At 45.8% G+C, this 23,336-nt stretch overlaps 1 pseudogene; it reads right to left on the reverse strand.

Moving 5' to 3' along the window:
* Positions 1-1,235: 1,235 nt before the first annotated feature.
* LOC136641236 (TBC1 domain family member 24-like) lies at positions 1,236-23,162 on the reverse strand (annotated as a pseudogene).
* Between the last annotated feature and the right edge of the window lie 174 nt (positions 23,163-23,336).

Consider the following 23,336-nt stretch of genomic DNA (forward strand, 5'->3'; position numbering starts at 1 on the left):
ACGTAACACTGTTTTGAAACACCTCTGTCTATAGACTGTTTTAATTTTAAGAATGATGTATGCTGTGCTACTGTAACTTGAATACCAATTATGTTTGCTAGTGTCTGGTGACAACCATATTGCCACTCTCTTTGTTGTAAATGTGCATCTTTGATGGCAAAGGGAACAATACACTGCACTGTTTATTCATTGGTGCAGACTGGAATGATTGACAACCTTGAGGACAATTTTCTTTTCTTTAATCTTTAGAAGAGGTGCATTGGTAGGCAGGCTTCTCAGCTCTCATCCCTAATCTCAAAGCATTCATTCTTTGGGAGGAAAGATGTTCTTTTTGATGGCAAATTTTGTACTGACATTTCTTAATCATATATAGGTGTGTTGTCCAGAGAACATCCCAGACAGAAGATGCCTTTTTCTTGAGATCTACGGTGGCTCGACGGCATTTTGAAATTTTGTTGTGACCATAGGGACAGGTTGTCGGAGCCTGTAGAACAGCTGCAAAGCTACACAGGTATGTACTGGAGACAGTACAACTGCTGATGAATGTAATAGGAACCTTACAAATGTTGAATTGATTCTCCAGTGTAATATTTCAAAGGAAGTGCCAAAAACACGCAGACAAAGAAACCTTACTTGGAGCTCTCTGGTTCCTCTCTCTGTTGGCAAAAGCAGCTACACTTCAAAGCCACCTGCACAATTACACAGAGACCAATGTCCTATTTCTCATAGCAGCCTATGATTTTGAAGATGGGTCTGATCAACAGTGTCCTAACCTTGTGAAGCTGGGAAGGATGATACAGCCTGTAAACAATCCATCACTATAATAAAGTTTATGTGCAAGGACTGGTTGCAGCTGGGTTGAGAATTCTGCATAGAATGAGACAAAAAGAACAACCAGGAATAAAAGAATAAAGTAGCTGAGTCAAATATTATATTCATCTGAATTTGCAACAGTAGGGTGAGGAACTAGCTCTACTGGCGATTGCCTTTAAAGAATTTCCTTCCATTTTTAGTCCTTGATGTATATGATAGCAGAAATGGAAAGTAAGGCGATTGTCCATGTGTGGCATCAAATGAAATCCTCAGGCGTCCTGTTGTGGGGAGATCTTTTCAAGTCAGGTTTTGGTCATCTGATACCTTTTATTTCATTACAAGGTGTAACGCCCAGCGCTGTGAAAAGGAATCTCAATAGGAGACGTTGCATCTTTTCACATGGGAAAGAATTTCACATGGGTTCAGGAATTTTGAAAGCCCCAGACTTCTAGAAACTGCACCTGGAAATTCTCTTGGCAGAGCAGAGGATTGTCAAATGTTTCACAGTGTTCAGTCCTCCCATGGTGCAGATCAGCATCAATAAACAGAGCCTGGCCTCCACCACCACCTGAGAAGAGAACATCAAATTGTTGAGAACTCTTGCATACGATGTAATGAAACACAAGCCTAGATACTGTTTGGTTTTTTCCATCTCTTTTCCTGACATCCCTATCGAACACAGCTTCTGACTCTAATTTCAGGTGAACAAGAATGCAGTGATAGGAAACAAGAATAAGCTGTAGGTATATTGGCTTGTGGTTAGTCCTTTTGAAGACAGATAGCAAAGTGCCTCCGTTTCATAGGAAGCTCCTAAACTGTTACTTTGTGGAACAATTACCTCCCAACAAATGGTGTGTGTGTGTGTGCGCGCATGCATGCATGCATGCATGATGTGTGTGTGTCTCTGCTGCATGATATACGAGCACAAAGATCCCAGAGATCCCAGTTTAGATCACTGCCTGGTTCTAGATGCAAAAATACAGTATAATTCATAGATGTGCTGTTGCTTGCAAGCACTGAAGGGTCATTATACCATCATAGGTAGGTTGTCTGATTGATTGTCCTCCTGCTACCTGAGTGTGCATAGAGCTGTGCCTGATGTATGTGAAGGTCTTCTTGCCACTCAATGCTGTTATGAAAACACCACATAGATTTATGGCTGCATCCCCTCTCTCTTTAAATAACGAAGCAGCTTTCTTCAAGAAGCCTGATCAGAATGCATACTTCTCCTTAATTTGCCTTGAGGTGGGCATCATTGTTCTGTTTCCATGTGTAATGTCATTTATTGCACACCAAACTCCTCATACTTAATGTTAATTGATATCCCACCTCAGGCAACTCATGACAACTAAACGACATCATACAAAGCTTAAAAAACTAAATAAAATAATGAATCTGACAACAAATTATTGAATTCAACAACCCCAACATGTATGAGCACCAGAGAAGTCAGAAGAAGTCAGGACCAGCCAAACCATATAGCCAACAAAATACAGGTGTACACCACTTAGGGTGCAATCCTAACCCACTTTCCAGCACCGACATAAGGGTAATGCAACATGTGGGTAAGGGAAGAAACATTGCCATACCTTGAGGATGCCTCTGTGACTGCCCTCCAACTACAGGATGCAGCATGTGCCCCACTGGCACAGCTATGCCAGTGCTGGAAAGTTGCTTAAGATTGAGCCCTTAATGACGGGGATACGTTCTCTGATCCCAGTTGTTATGCGATTAGGTCATTAAATGAACATTCAGTCCAATCTATTGCCTTTGTTGTGTAAACAGACACTTCCTGCTAGACACTAGCTGGTTGCATAGGCTACTGGGGATAGACTGCATTTTCTTTGCATTAAGAGCCTCTGTGCTGTGTAAAGACACACACTGCTGCAGCCTATGGGAGATGCAATTGCCTCATTAAGTGCATCTTTATTGTGCTTTGACTATCATCACATATGCAATCCATTGTTAAGTGAACAGTTGTTAAGCAGCGCACGCTTGTAAAAAAAGTCATCTGGCTTCTAAGGTCATGAGAAAAGGGACCAATCTTGAGGCAGGGAATTCCACAGCCTTGGTGCAATAACCGAGAGAGCTCTCTCCTGCACTGTAGCCATCTGTACCTCTGACAGAGGTAGAACATGAAGCAGAGGCTCCTGTAAGAATCAAGACAGATGGGTAAGCCCATGCAGGAGGAGAGGTAATACCTGACCTGAAGCCATTTAGGGCTTTAAAGATGACAACCATCCCTTTGAGCTGGGCTCAGAAGCAAAGCAGAAGTTAGTGCACATGGAATACAAGTGGAGCCACAATCTCCCCAAAAACTGGTCCCAGTCAAAACTCTGGTGACCACACTTAGAAGAGCTAAATTGCCCAAAAACTTCCAAAAGCAAACCCATGCAGATCACACTGCAGGAACCATATTAAGATGTGATACGGCCAGATTCCTCTTCTCCATAACAGCCACTGCACCACCCTAAGCTAGATAGAAGCACCCCTGGCCATGGCTACCACCTGACTATGCAGGAGCAGAACCAGATGCAGGAATACTCCCAAGCTATGAACCAGATTCTCCTCTTCCAAAACAGGTGGAATCCCTGTCCCAGGGTTGGCAGTTTTAAGAGTCTAAGAGCCCAATTTTGAGCTTGGCGCACCAGCTCACCGCCAGAGCACACTGCTGCAAACGTTTGCAGGCCCAAGCACCAGTGCTAACCGAGTGCTGGCCGGTACTGGGCTAGCACTGGGCAAACGCTAGAGCTCTGCTGCCCAACGGTCACGCAGACTGCCAAGCAGTGGAGAAGTAGGTGAAGGCATGGGGGTAGGTGGGGAGCAGGCATTCCAGGGAGGGGGCAGAAGGAGGGAGGGTAGGGAGAGGGCAGACAGGAGGTGTGCTGGGGGGAGGGAGCGGGGGGAAGGGAGATGGGACCGGAGGAGCAAAGCTCCCCCGGATCCAGAGCCTCTGTGTCGGGCTGGCCACCTGACACAGAGGCTGTTGATCAAGAAGTAGAATCAAGTAGTCCTATTGTGGGGCTATTCACTTTACCCAGGGGAAGGGGACAAAAGTTCCTTTCTCCAGAGGAGCCACCGGCGGCTGCCTGGAGCACGCTGGATGCAGTGGCAGCCTTTTCTGGCACCACTGCAGTCCTGCACACTGGGCAGCTCAGGATTGGGCTGCCCAGCATATCTCACTCTCTGGAGTAAGGCTCACAGCCCAATTCTGTATCTGTCTACGAAGAAGTAAGTCCCATTATAGGCAATGGGGCTTACTCTCAGGTAAGCGTGGACAGGATTACAGCCTATTTGTTAGTTTACATCCAGCCCGTGACCTGTTCCAGACACCATTTCTGAACCACAACAGCCTCCCTTGGCAGCACCTTCCCCGAACCCAGAACCCTTTTATGACATAAAAGAAATGTCAGAACAAGGATTTCTGACTGTAAGTATCTCAAACTTGACCAGTGTCCTTCAACTGAATAATCAGCTCTATCTCCTTTCCATCATATCACCAATTATCTAGCAAGAGAGGCAAGACTATCAAATGTTGAGGGGAGATGTTTTCCTGCTGGTGTCAGAGTTGTGAATCTGAGGTGAAAGCAAGAGAGAGTTCTCTCTCACTTGTGTGAGAACTGGGAACAAAATGGGCCGAACAGAACCTGAAGTTCCTCAACTGTTTGTGGAACTATGATCTCTGTAATGAGAATTATGATATAGCAGCATAATTACCTATGACAATTCCTTCCTGTGTTCCAGACATAAACATGGAGGCTGTTTTGGAAGGCAGCTTGAAGTGTCTAATAGCCAGAAATGGGGAGAGACGGTATTTAATCATGTCTAATTTTGGCACAGTGAGCTGGTTTGAGCTGGTTGAACCACCTTTAAGAGAAAAGGGAGATGGAGAACGCTGGCGTGGGGAGCGAGGCATGGCTTTTGCTTGTTCTGGCTTCTTGATGAATACCCACTCGTATCGCTCCATTTCAGGGAGCACCTTTCAAACAAAGACGACATATGTCAGGTACAGCTTTCTAGTGTAATCTGTTTTTTTGCTCTGTTACGGAAGCATATGTTTAGAATTCTCAGAGGTCTGGCCTCTTGAGGGAACTGATTTGGGGTGAGTTCCTGGAGACCTTGATATGAACACACAGCGCATGGCATTGCATGACTACTGAGTAACAATAGCAGTAATGGCAACACAGTCTCCTACAGCAGGGTTTATCAAACTGTGGGTCATGACTGACTTGGTGAGTTGTGGCCTAATTGTTGGTGGGTCATGATGCTGAAACTGACAAGCAGAGAACTGAGAAGGAAAATGCATGGAGCCCTCTGGAAAGTGTAACTGAGCCACATTTACTCATTTACTCATTTACTCATTTACATTACTGCATTTACTCTAGGCCAGTGATTCTCACAAATTCAGCACTGGGACCCACTTTTTAGAATGAGAATCTGTCAGGACCCACCAGAAGTGTTGTCATGATTGGAGTGACATCATTAAGCAGGAAAAATTTTTACATTTCTAGGCTGCAATCTTACCCACACTTACCCAGGAGTAAGTCCCGTTTACTATCATTGTTAAAAGAATATACATAATAGCTTGTTAAAAGAACAGGTCTGTAACATTTCCCCAAATGCAGTTCCATACCATGGGAGCATCAAGTCTAATACATTAAAAATAAACTATTGAAATGAATGGGGACCCACCTGAAATTGGCTTGCGACCCACCTAGCGGGTCCCGACCCACAGTTTGAGAAACACTGCTCTAGGCAAACATCCCTTAGTGCAGTGTTTCTCAAACTGGGGGTCAGGACCCATTAGGTGGGTCGCAAGCCGATTTCAGGTGGGGTCCCCATTCATTTCAATATTCTATTTTTAATATATTAGACTTGATGCTACCCTTGCCTGTGACTGCATTTGGGAAAATGTTACAGACCTGTACATTACCTCAGTAATAAGCCATATTTTGAGATAGAAAAATACTAAAAAGAGATAGCTATAAAACTGTTTTCAGTGGAGGAAACTAATTTTAGACTCACTGTGAACACAAAGCATTCTCCTGTGCCAAAGAAACCTGGTGCTCCTCCACCTTTTTTTCTTTCATTCCAGTCTGATGAGAGGAATGCTCCGCATACCTGAGAGAGAGAGAGAGAGAGAGAGAGAGATTATATAATTCATGGTTACTAGATATTCAAAAGAACTAAAACAACACATTCTCACAGCAGCTAATGGAGTCATTTTATTAGCTTATTCAAATGGCCCATTCCTAATGGGATAGACAGGGCTGTGAATCACCGGTGCAATCACAAATTATGGTATTATCACAGTCCTGTAGTTCCTCTAGATGGCATTATAGGGAGATCAACCAACGCAAATAGTTGAAAATAAGGATGGCAGGATCACGTTTGAATGGCTGATGGCCCAATCTTAACTAACTTCCTAGAGCTGATGCAGCTGCAATGCAGTTCTGAGGTAAGGCAACAAACGTTCCATTACCTTGAGGTGGCCTCCGTGATTGCCCCCCTATTGCAGGGTGTAATGTGCACACCACTGGCATGGCTGCAACAGTGCTGGAAAGTTAGTTAGGATGGGGCTGCGAGTTTTAGATCTGCAGCATTTGCTTTCTGTTAATGTCACTTCAGACAAATTGAATAGAAGTCGAGACCACTTTTTTACGTTACATTTTCAAGTGTACATCAAGTAACGTAAAGTTGAAATTCAAACAAAATGTGTTTCATACAGGTACTCTCATCAGGCAGCTCTCTGTTGAGTATATAGTAGGTGACAAACTTGACAAAACAGCCCTTAAGTCATGGTTGTTTCCCTTCTCCAGGGTTGCAAAGGAGACATGCAGTAGACACGTGTGATTAATACCCTATCCCCTCCCCTTGTTTTTTTTGCCTATTTTTCTATATTTTCTCTTCCTAGAAACTCATGTTCAGGTTCAGCAGTCTTAGCTGGAAAATCCTCTGGCAATATTCTTGTCCTTTTTTGGAAACTCCATTATGCCCTAAACATGTGCTGGATGTGGTTTCAGGGTCTTTCTTCATATTTGGGGCAGCTATTTGCTTATTGGAAGAGTTTATTTTCCTATTGGGTAGCAAACCCTATCTGAGATCCAAGGGGTAGGATGGGGAAGCCAAGTAGTTCCACTCCTCCAATCAGGTAATCATCCCAGCAAGTAATACATATTTGCCAGTGCTCATGAAACTTGATGTTCTCTGCCAGTTGCCTAAGTGACCCATCTATTGGGAGCTCAGAGAAGAGCACCCGTTTGCTCACCCGCAAGTGCAAGGAATGCGGCTTCCTTGAGCAATGTAAGTAGCTTAAGCTAGGGACTGTCTTGCAATCAGGGAATTTTTTGTTGCTCTGCCATTTTCTTTCTATTCAACCTGCTTGCAATCTTCAGGCTAAGAGTTGAGGGAGGTTGTGGGTTGCATGTTTTGAGTAGCATCCTAGCTCATTTGCTGGGTGTTAGTGGTTACTGCATCCATTTGATGAAACCTTTTCTTTGTGTTTTCTAGACAAGCTCAGGCACTTTCCACCTGCTTGCCTGTACTTTTACTGCTCATCTTTCTTTCCCCATATTGATCAATTTCCTTTTCATTTAGGCTTTTAATAAACTAGCCACTTTTTGACCCTTTGTCTACCTAGTCCATATTCACTGGTAATTCAGTGGATTTCACATGTCTTTGCCTTACAAATGGTACTATGGAATTTAGTTTGTAATAAGGATCTCCGGGGTTGGTGCTTTCCGGGGGGGGGGGGTGTTCCCATACAGTCCTCTCTGCTTGGTCTCTGTATTTTTATATTATGTTTTTATATTATGATGCATGTTGTATAGAATGTGTGGGTGAGTGTGTAGAGTGTGATTGTTGGAATTGTAGTATATATTTATGCTTGTATCTCAAAGGTGCATAAATTTAGTTGTGCTGTAGCACAATGACAATAAAGTTACTACTACTACTACTACTGTAGACTGGGATGATACCAGTGAATACAAACTACCAAAGATTTTTTACTGCTGACCTGCTGGTTCAGTAAAGAGAAAGAGAGGAGCAGGTAGGGGGAGCATGCACACTAACCACTCGATGGTACTCCCCTTGGTCAGCCCACCTTCTCCTGGGTCCCTATAAGTAGTACTTATAGGAATAAGCGTATTCATTTTAATGACATTTGTTTTTCTTTCTGGTTTTTTGTCTAGTGCATAAAGGCAACTAATATGGCTGTTAACCACCATCAAAGAATGGTGGCACGTGGATGCACCCTTGTGGTCTAAAGCAGGGGTCTCCAAACTTTTTGGCCAGAGGGCAGCATCCAATGTCTGGCACGGTTTTGAGGGCCAAAAATTTTTTTTTTAATATGAAATTTATATAAATAAATTAGAGATGGAACTTAGATGCGTGAATAAATGAATGAATGGGCTCATTCATTCAACCTCTCTGGCCCTTAGAACACCCTCCAGATGCAACCAGAGCAAAGTTCCAGTCATGTTCGGCAAAGTGGGCCAGGGGCTTTCAGGGGGCAAGAGGCTGGTTGCGGGCCAGATAGAGGCTCACTGCAGGCCACATCTGGCCCACAGGCTGGGGTTTGGAGACCCCTGGTCTAGAGGGCTCTCTGTCCTACATAGATTTATGTCATTCGCTTGGTCTCTAAACTTGTGTTCTTTTCCTCAGTCTTTATAACCTTCCTATGATTCTGAGCTGTGTATTTTTTTTCCTCCTCTATCCTTCCCACGGCATCCTAGATTTGATAAAAACCAGGTATATAACTGTCGAAGGTAGTTGCATACATAAACACATAACATTTACAACAGAGTAAATGAATACAAGCTTGTGTACTGTAAGCATGTGGGTTTGTTCTTAGTCCAGAGTACACAGTACCCTGCATATGGTTTCTGACACATACATTTCCATCTTGGCCCCTCAAAAGCATACTCCACCCACAGTTTTCTTGGATGCTCAGCAGATACTACTTACTTCCCCCACTGTGGTTTTTATCAGCAGTACTGTTGGTTCGTAGCCTTCACAGCAGGAATAAAACCTGCAGGAAGCAGAGGAGGAAAGGGGATGAGCTGAATCTGGTGTGAATGACAGAGAAAGAATCCACTGCAGCATTGAGGTGGGATTGAGTAGAGTATGACCTGTTAGCACAACACATTCTGCTGAAGGATCACCCATTATCTGAAACTATCTCCTGATTATCCATATCCATTGTGGGCTCGCCAGACTGTCATATGTGACTATAATACTACACAGACACAGAGCACAGGCACCCCCTGTCAAGGTATTCACCTCACAGAATTGTTGTAAAGATTACCAGATAATTTATGTGAAGGGTTTGGAACACCCAAAAGCACAGTGCAAATCTGTTACGATAATGATGATCTGAACTTTCAATTTTCTCATCTAGGTTCCTCAAACGATTGTATTTGCATACAAGAATCCTCACAGTATCATCTTCATGCTCTTCATGGCTTCTTTGGGACATCACTCTTTCAGTCAGGACAGAACTATTGCACTGTTTATACTGCTCTCAGACTATTTCTAATGTCTGCAGACCAAGTAGTGGACTGTGTTTTTTTTATACTATGAAAATTAACCTTCAAATCACCCTGAATTTGTTTGTTATACTCTTCATTATTTCCGTATGCCTGCGGTTTTCAAGCTCTCTGGGAGTTTGAAACCCGCAGTAAGTCTTTGCGAGGGCGGGGGTGGAGGCAGCAGGGGGAAGGCAGTGACGCAATCCCCAGGATCGCGTCGCTCAGGGGGCTGCAGGGACTGAGATGCACTCACCAGTCCCTGCAGCAGCCGTCCCTGCATGCGGGGAGCCCTGTGCGAGCACCTGCAGGGCGCCCCAGGTCAGGGAAAGGGAGAGTGGGGCGATCGCGCTCCGCTTCCGCTTTAGCGGAGGCAGAGCAGATTACTCCACTCTCCCTTTCCCTGACCTGGGGCGCCCTGCAGGCGCTCGCACAGGGCTCCCCGCACCCAGGGACGGCTGCTGCAGGGATTGGAGGGTGCACCCCAGTCCCTGCAGCCCCGTCAGAAGGGAAAGTGGAGCAATCGTGCTCCGCTTCTGGTTTTGCGGAGCGGGGCTTTCACTTTTCCTGACCTGGGGAACCCTGCTGAAGGTTGCGCAGGGCTCCCCGCACCACCGGGAGGCTGCAGGAGGCTTGGGCAAGTGCACCCAAGCCCCTGCAGCCCCCCTGGGCGGCGCGATCCTGCAGGTTGCTCCACTGCCTTCCCCCTGTTTCCTGGCTGCCCCCACCCCTTAAGGGGGCAGAGGCCAGGACCCACAGTCTGGGGCGCCGCGACACCCCAGTTTGAATACCACTGTGTTATGCCCTCACTTCCAGTTTTGGATAGCTTTGTATTTCTTTCCCCACACACCTCTCTTCAGTCCTAAGGGTAGGCCTTGTGATCCTCTCCTTCCACCTACTTGGCTTTTGAGAAGGATCTGGTTTGTTGCTGATGGACAGCGGAACATACAATGCAGGGAGGAGATGGCTCAATAATATCAAGAATATCAATCTTGCAAGCCCAACAAGATCACTGCAAAGTCCATATGGAACTCTGTCCCTTTTTAGCTGCCTTGCAGCAAAGAGGAATCTGTCTGAGCACCTCTTTCCTTAGGACTTGACAAAACTATTAAATTGCAAGAAGAAACAACTATCTGTAAGGAGTTGCTGCCAACTTCTTAGTGCGAACCATTGTTATGTTAAAATCGGGCGCCTATGCAAACCCTAAAGGAGTGATGGCAAAAACAGGTCTTCATTCTTTTCTAGTACTGTGTATTGTTCAAGATTATGTAATACCTGGCAAAACAGGCATGTTATAGAGAATTGGAAGTCATAATTTTTGCTCAGTGAAGCAGGTAATTGCTCAGATAAAACCTTAACACAATACAATCTCAGTGGCACATGCAGGATTTTGACATAGATTCCCAGGGCTGAAGTCAGACAGCTTAATTGTGATTGTGAAAGTATGTTTCTCTGAATGCAGCTGTGTCTTAAATATTAGGTGCCCCAAGCTGTTCGTACCTCAAGCGCTTAACTTCATGCTATGAAGGCCCCTTTGGGCCAGACCCATCCATACAATTTGTCAGAGGGCAGGATGGGTTTTCTCACCTTTTCCCCCACGCTGGACCCTCAGGGCTGTGTCTAACATTATTTGTTGTTGCTACTGTTTAGGTAGCATCACCACTGTGCACAGCACTTTAATATTGCCCTTCTTTTATTTTGAAAATGAACATGGGGGAAAAAGACATAAAGGCACATCTCTTTCTAATGGCAGAACAGTCAAGTCCGAGTATGAGATGCCGAGAAGATCCAGGGAGCTTTCCAATCCATTCATCACATATTCATGTGTGACCCTGTTGACATTACCAGGGCACAGCACTTCAGCCACTCCTGCCTGTGCTTTTTCAAAAAGTGGCTAAGAAAATGCAATACTGGCAACAGCTCTCAAATGGCCTTTGCTGCAGGTTTCAGCTTCTATTTCCCCTCTTTGACTGGGCTGCACTGAAACCACAACATGCTGTGGCTTCTTTTGCTTTTGCTTTCATTTGGACTTCTGCCCTTTCTGAGTGGCAGACATCCAGAATCCTCCCTGCAAGGCTGTGGCCATGTGGGTCACGAGGGTAAGAAGCATACGGAAAAAACATTAGCCATATGCTCATCCTCTGTCAAATGTTGCTTGAGGCTCACTTGAACTCTCTTTAGCTTGGATAATGACCTGGAGAATATTATAAATGGCACTGAAGTTCTCTTGGATATTATAAATTTTGGTGGTACAAGTGCCCAAGCACACTACATAACCGAAGACTTACAAACTCTAGCATCCTCCAAAATTGTATTTCTTGAAATTGCCAAACTGACAAACCATTAAAGATCATATACTCGCATGTTCTCCATGGCCTGGTCCCTCTCTGCCATGTATCTGTTGAATTGCAGAATTCAGAGGGAAGAAGTGAGACAGTAAACAGAACGGTCTGCAGGTCACGTTGTGAATAATTAGTGAGCCAGTCTGAGAGAGGATCTCTAAAGTAGCTTGCCTTTGCTATCAGTTGGGTGTTATAGCATCTTATCAAAAATGCAGAAATCACCCTTGGCAGGCAGGTACTCCCACACCAAAAGTGGGAGGGTGGTTGTACAGTCTCTCCAGCCCACATGAATCCTTCATGTACACCATGGGGGATGCACTGCCTAGGTACACCTTAATTCCAATGTGCATAACCAGACAGTCCTTAGAATGCCCAGAAAGGCCTTAAAGTCCAAAGGTAGGCAATATATATTTGTCCACATCTAGATTCATGTGACAGCCCTGGGAACTTTTGCTGGCCCCCAGAAATGGGAAACACTGGCTCAGTATCCCCCAGTGACAATGTGGCAAGGCTCACCTCGCCCTCAGGCGAGAGTGCTTGCCTGCACCATTCTCCTGAGAGTTCTCACAAGAATGGGATGGATGTTGATGGCATTGCCTAATCCGCAGAGCCTTGGAGACCAGCTGCAAGGAAGGCTAAAGAAGGACCGAGTGGAACCTGCCTTACCAACACCCAAGAGCAAGGAGATGTGGAGCACCCGCCATGCCCTTGGGCTTGGCTCAGTGGGAGCCACAAATAAGCCCCTTTTTATGGTCAGGAGGGTAGGGTGAGAAATGAGGGGTCCGAAAGGGAATGGCAGATGCAGAGCAGGGAGAAAGCTATATAATGAAGGTCTGGCAAACGATGAGGAGGTCAGCAATGTTAGAGTGTTTGCATGAGGGTCGGTGCCTCAGGCAGATGAAGGAACACCCAGCAGAGTCCAGAGATGGAGCCAGCAGATCCATGGCAGAGGTATCCATGGCAGAGGTAAAACCCCCTCCCCATAATAAATTCTGAGGCTATTTTCAGGCCCCAAATCCCCATTTAGGTCTTCAGACCATTTTGAGTCATAGGCAGGGGTGCTGCCAAAAATGGGGCATTGGACAGGGAGGTCACAACAATTTAGCACAACCTAAACAGGTATGCTCTACTTCCATGGGCATACCTCTTCATCTTCAATACAGGAAGGTGCTTTGTGACAGTCTCATCTCAGAAAGCTGATCCCACAAAGCAATCCCTATTAGAAATGGCCCAGGTGTTTCTCAGCCTCTAGTCAATATATTGGGCCAATTCTTTAACCTTATATAGTCCCAGTTCAGCTTCTTATCCTGATAAGGTTCTGACAGTTCGAGCCTGAATTTGCAAGAAGCCACCTTACCTTTGCAAGCTATACCCATCTTCAGAAGTTGAAAATAAGAGGGCAGGTGAGAACAAAGAAAATCGTTCAGGAATCCAAGACCACACAATACGCATTTCATGAGCTGTGACAATGGTGGAACTGAAATTATGTTCATTCACAGTGAGGTGGAACGATTGCCTGTGCAACAACAGAGGAAAGAACAGGTAGTTCAGCACTGTAAGCAGTTCTACAGAGTCCAGCACAAAGGAGAGTTACTGCCCTTCCTGAAAACGTACTATCAGCAGAATGAAGCGCCAGCAATTGGTAAGCTTTTTCACTTATTTAAAATAGCTTTACCTGCCTGTAAAGTCTCTTTCTCCAGAAGTGAAAGTCCATATGGTCTTTCCAATATCTCCTCACAGCAGAGTGATGTCATCCTTTTTTTAAAAAAATTCTGTGAATTTTGCTACTGGAGAAGAACCAGGGTGGCCCAGCCATGATCAGAATGGTCATTTCAAGCCAAGTTGAGAGGAAGTGGCAAACTAGTAAGGGGTGCCCACTCAGAAGGTGTTTGCCCACCAGCCCTCTCTGAGCTGCCAGCTCTCCAATGCTCTTCTTGCTAGCTGAGAGTGAGAGGGAAGAGGACTGGGTCAGCCACAGCCCACCTCTTCCTCCAGCACTGCCACTGTGTGCAATGGCAGAGCTGCAAAAATAAGCAGCACAGGGATCCTGTTCTGATTGCTCAGCTCGACCACCTTCTCCTATTCGCTTGCTCAACAAGAAGGCCAGGCAGACAAGAAGGGAAAGGAGGTGGAGCCTCCCCACCTCCAACCTCTTTCAGGACCTTGGTCTGCTGCCTCCCCCCACTTGCTCTGCCCTTTGGAAAAAGAACAGGGTGAGCAGAGTGTGCTGGGAGCGCTCCCAGCATGCTGAACCCATCCTATTTGGAGCAAAGTGGAAGCGGCAGCAGCAATGACCACAGACTTGAAGGTAAGGAGAAGTGGGGAGCTCTCTACTCTGCCTCACCTTGCAAGTACAGCTGCTTCTCTAAGCAGCTGGGCGGGTGAGGAGCTGGAGGAGGCAGCACCTGTTGTGTTAGGTAATGCTCATGGAGAAAGGAGGAGGCAGCACATGGTAATGCTCATGTCAGTTTCTTTTTTGAAGGGAGTTTCAAATTATCAGGGATGGCAGATCTGCCCCAATCCAGGCAACAGATGCACTCAGGCCACACCTGAGAATAGCAACAAAAGGCATTAAGTGTTTTCCAAGCTACTAATACCCATTCACGCGATCAGTCTGCCTCCAGCTACCTGCCTCTTTCATCAGCTTGCTACCATTTTGACTAACATCTACTTCCAAGAAGTCACACTGCAGCTCAAATCACATGTGACTGTGGCAGGGCTATTTATTTCAATCTGGGTCTGCTCGAGTCAGGAGTCCTGATTCTTTTAGAGCAAAAAACTCAGGGGTGAGAGGAGGTGTATCTGCCCCCATCTCTTGTGTTAACTTCCTGCCTGCTACTCCAAGCACTTATCTGCCCATTAGGGATTGCCACTGATGGATGCAGGGAAGTAAGCCAGGGAGGGGCTATAGTTCAGTTCTAATCTCTCCCACACCCATTTGCTTTTTTAAAATCAAGTCTCTGCTCCCAGTTTAAACCCAGGTGCACCTGAATCACAGTCAACAAAAAGGTTTGCCACCATCACATACAGTCTGTGTCTGAGGAGTGTATGTGCCCGCCTGCCAGCTCGCCTGCTTACTCTTTTTTCAAGCTTGGACTACACTGGTATTAGGCTGGGTGGATCTGCACCATTACAGTACAATTCTCTTTTCAAATCCCAGCCAGTCAGTGTTATCTGTTAAAACGACTGCTCTAAGGTTACTCTAAGGACTACTTTAAGGTTACTCGTGTGATGGCGCAATCCTGACCTGGGGTTGGGCCGGCGCATGTCCCTTGCACCGGCCCAAGAGGGTCGCAAACATGCCGTAAAGCACGTTTGTGCCTCCTCATGAGTTGGCTGGGCCAGCACATGGACGTGCCTGGTCCACGGAGGCTGAATCCAGCCTTTGCAACGACTCAGGGAGAAAGCCTTGCATCAGCCGAGCTAGGCTGACATAAGGCTCTGGGGTGGGAAGGGAGGAGGCAAGAGAGAGGCGTTTTGGGGAGGGGGAGGGTGGGGGAGAGCGGTACCGTGAGCAGGCGGACAGGGAGCGGGAGGCAGGGCTGGGACCCAGTTCTTATGCCAGATCCCAACCCCGTTCCTGAGCAGCACAGAGTGGCTTCAAGCTGCCCCAGTCTCCTCGGACTTATGCCACCTCAGGAAATGGCACGAGTCTGGGGCTGCAGTGGCTTACCCAGGAGTAAGGGGAAGAATTTCCCCTTACCTCCGGCTGAGCTGCTTTGGGGCCCTATCTTGTGCTGGATACAGTGCGGGCCTCCTGGCCTACCTGTTCCAGTGCAAGATAGGATTGCGCTGCACATCACTTAAAGTCTCTGGCCTATTATTTTCTGATTGGGTAGAAGCTCTGTGATCCATGGTGCATTTAGACAATGTTCTATGTAAAATCATGCTATAGAGGTTCTATTGTACAGTGTCTTGTAGTTGATGGTGCCTGCTCTGGCTGTCAGTACGGAATGGGACATGTCTAAAAGGGAGTCAATCAGGATCTTGTACCTCTGCTTTCCCATGGTTACTCCCTTCTCCATCAGTGCCTTCTTGTTAGCCATTTGAAGGAGCCAGATCTCTTTGCGTGAGAAAAGTCGGATACCAAATGCCTTCTCAAGAAGCTTGTCAGTAGTCAGGTGCTCGTGAATGTCCCACATGAAAGCATGCAAGCTGGCCTTGAGATCAGTCACCTCCAACCCTTTAAAAGCCACAGAGAGCTGGTATTGCCTCAGCAGGGCCAAAGCAATTCGGTAGAGAACTTTCTGCCCCTCTAGGAGGTACACATCAAATATACGGATGACATAATCAAATGGAAGGTCATCAAATAGCCATACCAGCCACTCAGAATACACTTCAGAAATGTTATCTGCTGAGCTGGCTATCAGTCGGTGGGCGGCTGGGCAGTGTTTGTTGGCCAGGTCCCCAAAAGTCATGCAGGAGGCTTCATGAGTGAGGAAGGACTGGTCGATGTAGGAGGTATGGGGAGCATTGCAGTAGAGGAGTCGGCAGGTATTCTCAAAGCACTGGGACTCATCTTGGCTGTAATGGAGCAGCAAGGCAGTCACAGCTGGAAGCAGGGGACAGTAGGTGATGTCAGGGTACAGATTGGCGATGCAGATGAGTATTTTCTTCACACCAGTGACCCCTTCCTTGGTGAGGCAGTATTCAGGCATGACGCTTCCTGATAGGAATTCAGGCAAGGGTTCAAAGCTCTCACCCTTGTTTCCAAACAACTTGCTGGCAACATCTTTGTAGACCGAAGCATCAGAAGTCATGTGCCGGCAAGGTATGTGCTGGATAATGTACTGGTAAACCTGTGCCCGTTCAGCATGACTTCCAGCCCAATATCCTTCCCTTGCCAACTTCTTTAGCTCTTTCATAGACTTGCCAAGGAAATATTCGTGAGTGCCCTGCTGCTTGTCCAACTTGGGAATCATATTTCGGTTCACAAATTCACTGCAGCCTAGGCAGGAGGTTGCATCGCTGCCCTGTGGTTCAGCCTTGGAGGTGATTTGCAAGGAGACAGGAGGATTGGCTGTCTCTGTAGAACAAAAACACTTTATTCAAGAGAGGTATATGCGATTCAGAGAGAAAACCATTAGCTGACCATCTGTACCTGATGAAGAGATCTCTATGAAAGCTTACTCCACAAGCTTACAGTGCAAAAAAATATTACTCCACACGTTGTCTTTGTTTTCACCATCTGACAGCTGTGGGGCAAACCATGGGGTCAAGCAAGGGTTTCACCAGTCACGCTTTACTTGCATCCTCAGATGGTTTCCACTTCAAATCAATTTTAAAATTTCAAAAGAAAAGTAGTTATTACATGTCACTACTTCAAAAACAATTTTATTACTCTAAAATTTCTTGTATAAAACACACTATTCATCAGTAAAAAGAAAGCACAACAGAGCATTTAAATGAATGTAGGCAAAGAAAAGTGGGATTCATGGGCATGCTATGTAATTGATGGAAATTAGGTTTATTCATTAGGAAATCAGAATTATTGGGCATTCAACAATATAAAGCAGTGGTTCCCAAATGTGGGGTGGGTTGGAACCTACTGGTGGGTCACGACCCGATTTTTGGTGGATTGCCAAAGGGTGATGGAAAGATCAGATAACTGCCTCAAAAATCAGGTACTAAGCTCCTGCTGTTTGCCAGTATGTGTAAATATACGGAGATAAATGTTTGTGGGACTTTTTTCTGATTATTATTACTTATAAATAAATAAAATCATTTCTTTCTAGATCTCCTTTTTTAAAAGTCTGGTAAACCCAGATGGTTCCTGATGCTAATACGTTTTGGCTTTAAAAAGTGGGTCCTGGTATTGGGTTTGGAACCACTGATATAGAGAATAAAGTGTTTCTAAAATGGACCTAAAAACAAAATTTGTCTGAAGGCGATATGAAATTGAAAAAAACTAGTCACATAAATGCATAGCCAGGGGTTTCTAAAATTAAATAGCCAAATGTAGTGTTGGAACTTGCATTCCAGCTCCTCAGCCCCACCTAAGGCGTTGTAAAATGCAACGCCATATAGCTTATGACTGGGCCATTGCTGGAAGCAGCAAGTGGTGTCAACCACATGTCAGCAGCCTGGAACCTCTGATACTAGTATGTCAGTGGCAGGATGGGCTTTGGGCAGGGAGGAGGAGGGAGTGGACAGACTGGGGGCATAACTGGGCAGGGAGGGGGAAGGAACTGGGAGAGGAGACAGGAGGAGGTCTGTCTCTGGCAGAAATGGCACGTGCTGGATCTTATCCCTTCCATTTTAAACCTCCCCATCCCTTTTCTCTCCTCAAAGATATGCCACCAAATTAGGTGGCCTATGTTGGAGGAGACCCATGGGTGGCTCCAGGGCTTATGCAGAGGTAAGTAAAAATAATTTTATTTAACATACTTAATTTTTACTTACCTCCTATTTGACTTTGGGTCCCATCCCCCCCCCCTCCACATTGCATGCAGTATTCATCTTTTTGGTGCAACTGCATCAATGCTGGTGGCAGGGGATAGGATTGAGGCCAAAGTCTGTTTTCCTAAGCAGTATCAAAATGCTGGTTACTATTCTTCATTCTATCCAGGCACACATTTTCAGACAGAATAAAGAGATCAGGACTCAGGAAATGATCCCAAAGACACACACTCAAACGGAGCTGCCGCAGAATCGGAGACTCCAGTGTCAGAGCATGTGGTCCCACATGGGGCTCAGGATCTGGTGGAGCAGTGTTCCACTGGTCCCATCCCCTCCCTCCCTGCTCCCTCACCCACTATGCCTCTTCCCTGCCTTCTGCACACCTTTTCCTTGCCTCCCCCCTCCCTGGAATGCCTCCTCCCCGCCTTCCCCCACACCCCATGCAACTGAAAAAAAAACAATTGCAAAGAGTAATTATGTTCAAGACTGAATAGTTAAAGCTGAGTCTGAAATTCAGTGTGTGGTGTGTGCGGTAATTAGATTTCACTATAGTTTCGCATAGTCTTGCAGGTGAGAGAAATAACAGATCAGGACATGCTTGCTGCTGTGGATTTGGAGCTGACAGTGTTCAAAACTGTTTTCCCAGAATCCCCCATAATAGCTGCAAGTTAAACTGTGCTAATACTTAGCATTCAGTTAGCACCTGCCGTCCAACAATTTATAGCACTCTTATATTATTAATTTGTACTGCAGAGATGCTACAGAAATAGCAGTGCCAGAACAGATCCGCGGGTGTCAGCTGCAATGCCTCAGTGCTGAAAACAGAGAGTAGAGAGTGACAATCAAAAGCAAAAACCATCTGGAAGTTGTTGCTGTGCTCTGGGTTGGTATAAGGTGATGGTGTAACTGTGGCCATGGTGTGTATGGGTGGATTATTATGGCTTTGCCTAAAGTGTGTCACTGGTTGGGCGCTCAGAGGGTTACCAAAAGAATATCAGCAATTCTTGATTTGCTAGGAATTGCTCGCTAGTCTTGGAATGTAATACCAAGACAATCAGAGTTTCCCATCAGAGTTTGGGAATTAGCTTAGAGCCAGTGTGGCAGTTTTGAATTTGAGGGAGAAGGAAACAGAGAAAATGATAGCTAACTGTAATGTGGTCGAAGCTAAAGCATCTTGGGATGTAGAGGCTCTGTCTGGAAATCTGATGTAGGACGAGTGACTTTGCCTCAGCTCTAAGCAAGTTTACTTCCAGTATGCTCTGCTTGTAGAGTTCTAAATAAAGCAAATAGTAGAAAAGACAATGCAAGTCTCTAATGCAATCTCATTCAAAAGAAACAAAACCTGTGGGATTCCTTCTGAAACTTCTTGCCACCTGCAAATGGAGAACACATAACAATATGGAAATCAATGAATGGAAAGAAGGAAATGGGAGGGGGCAAACAAAGAGGGAGTTGACTGGAGTAAGGTGGGGGAAATCTGGATAGCTGGTGATGAACGTTATAGGAGTTCTCGAAAATGAAGCCATAACTCCAAAAAGGAAAATGCATTATTCAGAGAACAAGGTGAACAAAGTCTGTTGAACAGAAGGCACTGGGAAGTAAGGCAGGCCAGGAATCCCTTCACAACATTATTATCTGTTCCAAGGAAGACCATCATCAATGTAGATGCGCTTATTTGAGTTCTCTTTCCTTGTGTGAGCCTGAGTCCAGCATTTCTCAAACCGTGGGTTGGGACCCTTGAGATGGGTCACAAGCCAATTTCAGGTGGGTCCCCATTCATTTCAATATTTTATTTTTAATAGACTCGATGCTACCATGGTATGTGACTGCATTTGGGGAAATTTTACACATCCATACTTTTAACAGGCTTCTTTTAACATATGCTTTAACAATGATAGTAAATGGAACTCACTCCTGGGTAAGTGTGGTTAGGATTACAGCCTAGAATTGTTGAAACCTTCCTGCTTGATGATGTCACTTCCGGTCATGACAACACTTCTGGTGGGTCCTGACAGATTCTCATTCTAAAAAGTGGATCATGGTGCTGAGAGTTTGAGAACCACTGCCCTAGTCAAAGTCTGCTCATCTGCTCCTCTGGAAGAGACTGCAGTTTTTAAAAGGCTGTGTTTAGGACTTGGCTGTCCTTAACCCTGCAGTTGAATTTGAGCTCCCTCTGGAGGAAATCCGCTTACTGCAAGAAAGAGCTGCTCTCCTTTGGCCTCTCTGAAGCCCTACATGTGGAAAAGAGTTGCTACAGTTTTATTAAAACACTAGGATGAATAAATCCGGTGTAGATAACATTACATTCTGCAGTTGGTGCACTTCTGTAGCTCAGGATTTGCTTATCCAGGCTGCGTTTTGACAGCTAGCTTACTTGGCAAAAAGACACTTGCTTGTTGCATATTTCCACCCCTTGCCAGTATTTGCAGAGACGGTCAGGTCAGTTTGATCTGCCTTCCAACTATAATGCAGTGCTATTATTTTAACAAAAGCACTTGCATTTTGAAATATGCTGGCCTGGAAACATTCTGTGAATGCCCAGCCGCTGCGAGCATGCTTGTGGCTATTCCCCATCTAATGCTGCTCTGCAAGCAATCAGGGCTGAAGGCCTGGAGCTTCATTAGGTGCGACACTCTCCACTGCCATGTCCTGAGACTGCAGTGAGTAGGATGCTTAGCTGAAGCACCGTTCAGAAGGACAAGCTGACTGAAGGAGGGGAATCGTTCCAATTCAGAAACACACACAGGAGCAAAAAATAAAAATGTGCTGCATCTCAGAGAGGAGGGGCAACCAGCTTGCAGGGAAGGAGTGGAATATATATGCCAAATCTAGGTTTGCTGTATGGAACGTTCTCTTTTATCTGCGACAACACGTGCTTCCTGGCTGTTGCTATTGTGCATCGTCTCTGCACATCTCTGACATGTAAATTTTAAAATGGCTACAGATTATAAATTTTGCATTTCATTACCTTTTAGCCCTCAGGGCATGTCTGGCCCATCCATAAAGCAAATTATACTGTTTGTGTTGGCAATAGGTTGGAGAGTGGTGGCGGCAAACAAATGCTCACCACCTCCTCCCAGTTTGCCACCAACAGAGTTGGAGTCCTTACCTGAACCTTCCTTTGTGCTGGTTCTTAAATCCAGGCAGGAAATGAGTGTTCTGCATTTCTGGCAAAGCCTGTGTTTAAAGAGCCTGTACAGAGTAAGGAGATCTCTGCCTTCTGATCCTTGGAGCTCCGTGATCTGGCTCCCTCACCTTCCTCCTTTCTCCATTGGGCTGAGGAACAAGCAATGTGAGAAGGCGACAATGGGCCAGATCACTGTGCTGCATGGATTGGAATGCAGCGATTCTGCCCCCCTTCCCTGGTGCCTTCCTCTACAACTCTTAAAACAGGAAATCCAAAGCAGGCAGGGTAGTGCCATCTAGCCCTGATAGGTTCCTTCACCTTTGGGCTAGTTACCCCTGCACTCCACCTCTTCAGACTTGATTTGAGTAGATGGGATAGGGACTGGGGCAGGTAACCGAGAGGCCAACTTACTTGCTGCTGCACGAACAGCAGGGCAGGATCCCTTGATGCTGGGTCTAGCCAATCAGAAGATAGATGTTTGCTGAGTTGAGTGGTCTGCCACTTGCCTTTGAAGGAGTGACAGTATCCCACCCTCGCCCCCATGTGGAGTGCTAGCCTACAGGGTTCCCCCAGCAGTGCTAATCTCCTTCTCTTCCCTTTGTAGGTTCAGTCTGCCACTCTCCTTCCTCCCTGCTCAGCCAGGCATCCATGATCCCTACAGCTATTCCTTGAGACCTTCTTCCAGGGGCTTAGGACCAACCCCCCCCGCTTCACAGTCCACCTGCCTGTTACCCCTACTTGCCCCCCAGCCGTCCCTTCTCTTTCTCCTTTTCCCCATGTGCTACTTGCCTTCTTTCCTCCCTCCTTGCTCTTGCTCACTCTCTTTTCGGTCCTCCCTCTTTCTGTTCTTTGAACTCCTCCACTGTTTCTACCTCTCCATCTCCTCTCTGCATCTTTCACTCATCCTGCCCCTTGCCCCTAACCTCCCTCTATGAGCCAATACCAACCCAACACCCCATTAGCCTGAGCATCAGCAGCTGATGCCAGGTGGGTCTCCTCGCCCTTCCACAGTGTCCGAAGCTCAGCAGTGATGTCACCACCAAGCACCATGGGATTCAGCCTCCTCCTCCTCTTCTTCTTCATTATTATTATTATTATTATTATTATTATTATTATTATTATACCGCTTTTCAACTAAAAGTTCACAAAGTGGTTTACAGAGAAAAATCAAATAACTAAATGGCTCCCTGTCCCAAAAGGGCTCACAATCTAAAAAGATGCAAATGAATACCAGCAGACAACCACTAGAACAGACAGTGCTGGGGTGAGGTGGGCCAGTTACTCTCCCCCTGCTAAAAAAAAGGAGCACCCACTTGAAAAAGTGCCTCTTACCCAATTATGCACGTGGTTGGAGCAGTACACAGAGCTGACCATATGCAATGAATGTAAATGTAAAATATAACGTGCACATGTGCCAAACAGTTTTGCAAATCTATATACTGTATTAAACAAGATGACCTTCAAAGTCTCTTTCAGCTCTCAAATTCTAGGATTCTATCACCTCTTCACAAAGTGACAGACCTGCATTTTCTGCCAAGCAATGTGTGAGTCAATCTTAAGAAGAGATCAGAACCTGGGCCTCTCTCAGTCAAACACAAAACTCTATCCACCCTGCATCACACAGACCCTAATGCACCATTAAAATTAGCTGTTTGCTAAGAAGGAGTAATAGCTTTTTGCAGTGACCAACCTGCCAGCTGCACTGCTCAAGCCATCTCTGAATGACAGGAAAAACCTGATATGATACACCTTTTTCCTTTTCTTTGCTAGGTCAATTCAACTGTTTGTTCCCGTAGATAGTGAAAGTTCTCAGGAGTTATCTTACCTAGCATGTCCTTCAGGTCGCTTTCCTCGAGATCATCCATTGTGGAATGTGCTTGTCGCTGTTTTGTCCAAAGAGAGATCTGCTATGGGACCCCCACTGGGGCTGGCGTAGCTCAGTCCTATCTGTGGCATCCCTTGTCCTTGCTTGAATTACTTGATTAAAGCTCTGCTTCTGGGCCTCATTTATCGAACCCGAGGCCTCCTTATTTGCTGTAAACAGTAATAAAATGTTTCCACACCTACTCACTCATCTGTGTCTGCCATATGCCTCTCTGACAAGCGGGATGTAAATAAGCAAGATATTGA

This window comes from Tiliqua scincoides, chromosome 2, assembly GCF_035046505.1.
Source record: "Tiliqua scincoides isolate rTilSci1 chromosome 2, rTilSci1.hap2, whole genome shotgun sequence".
NCBI classification, from domain to species: domain Eukaryota; kingdom Metazoa; phylum Chordata; class Lepidosauria; order Squamata; family Scincidae; genus Tiliqua; species Tiliqua scincoides.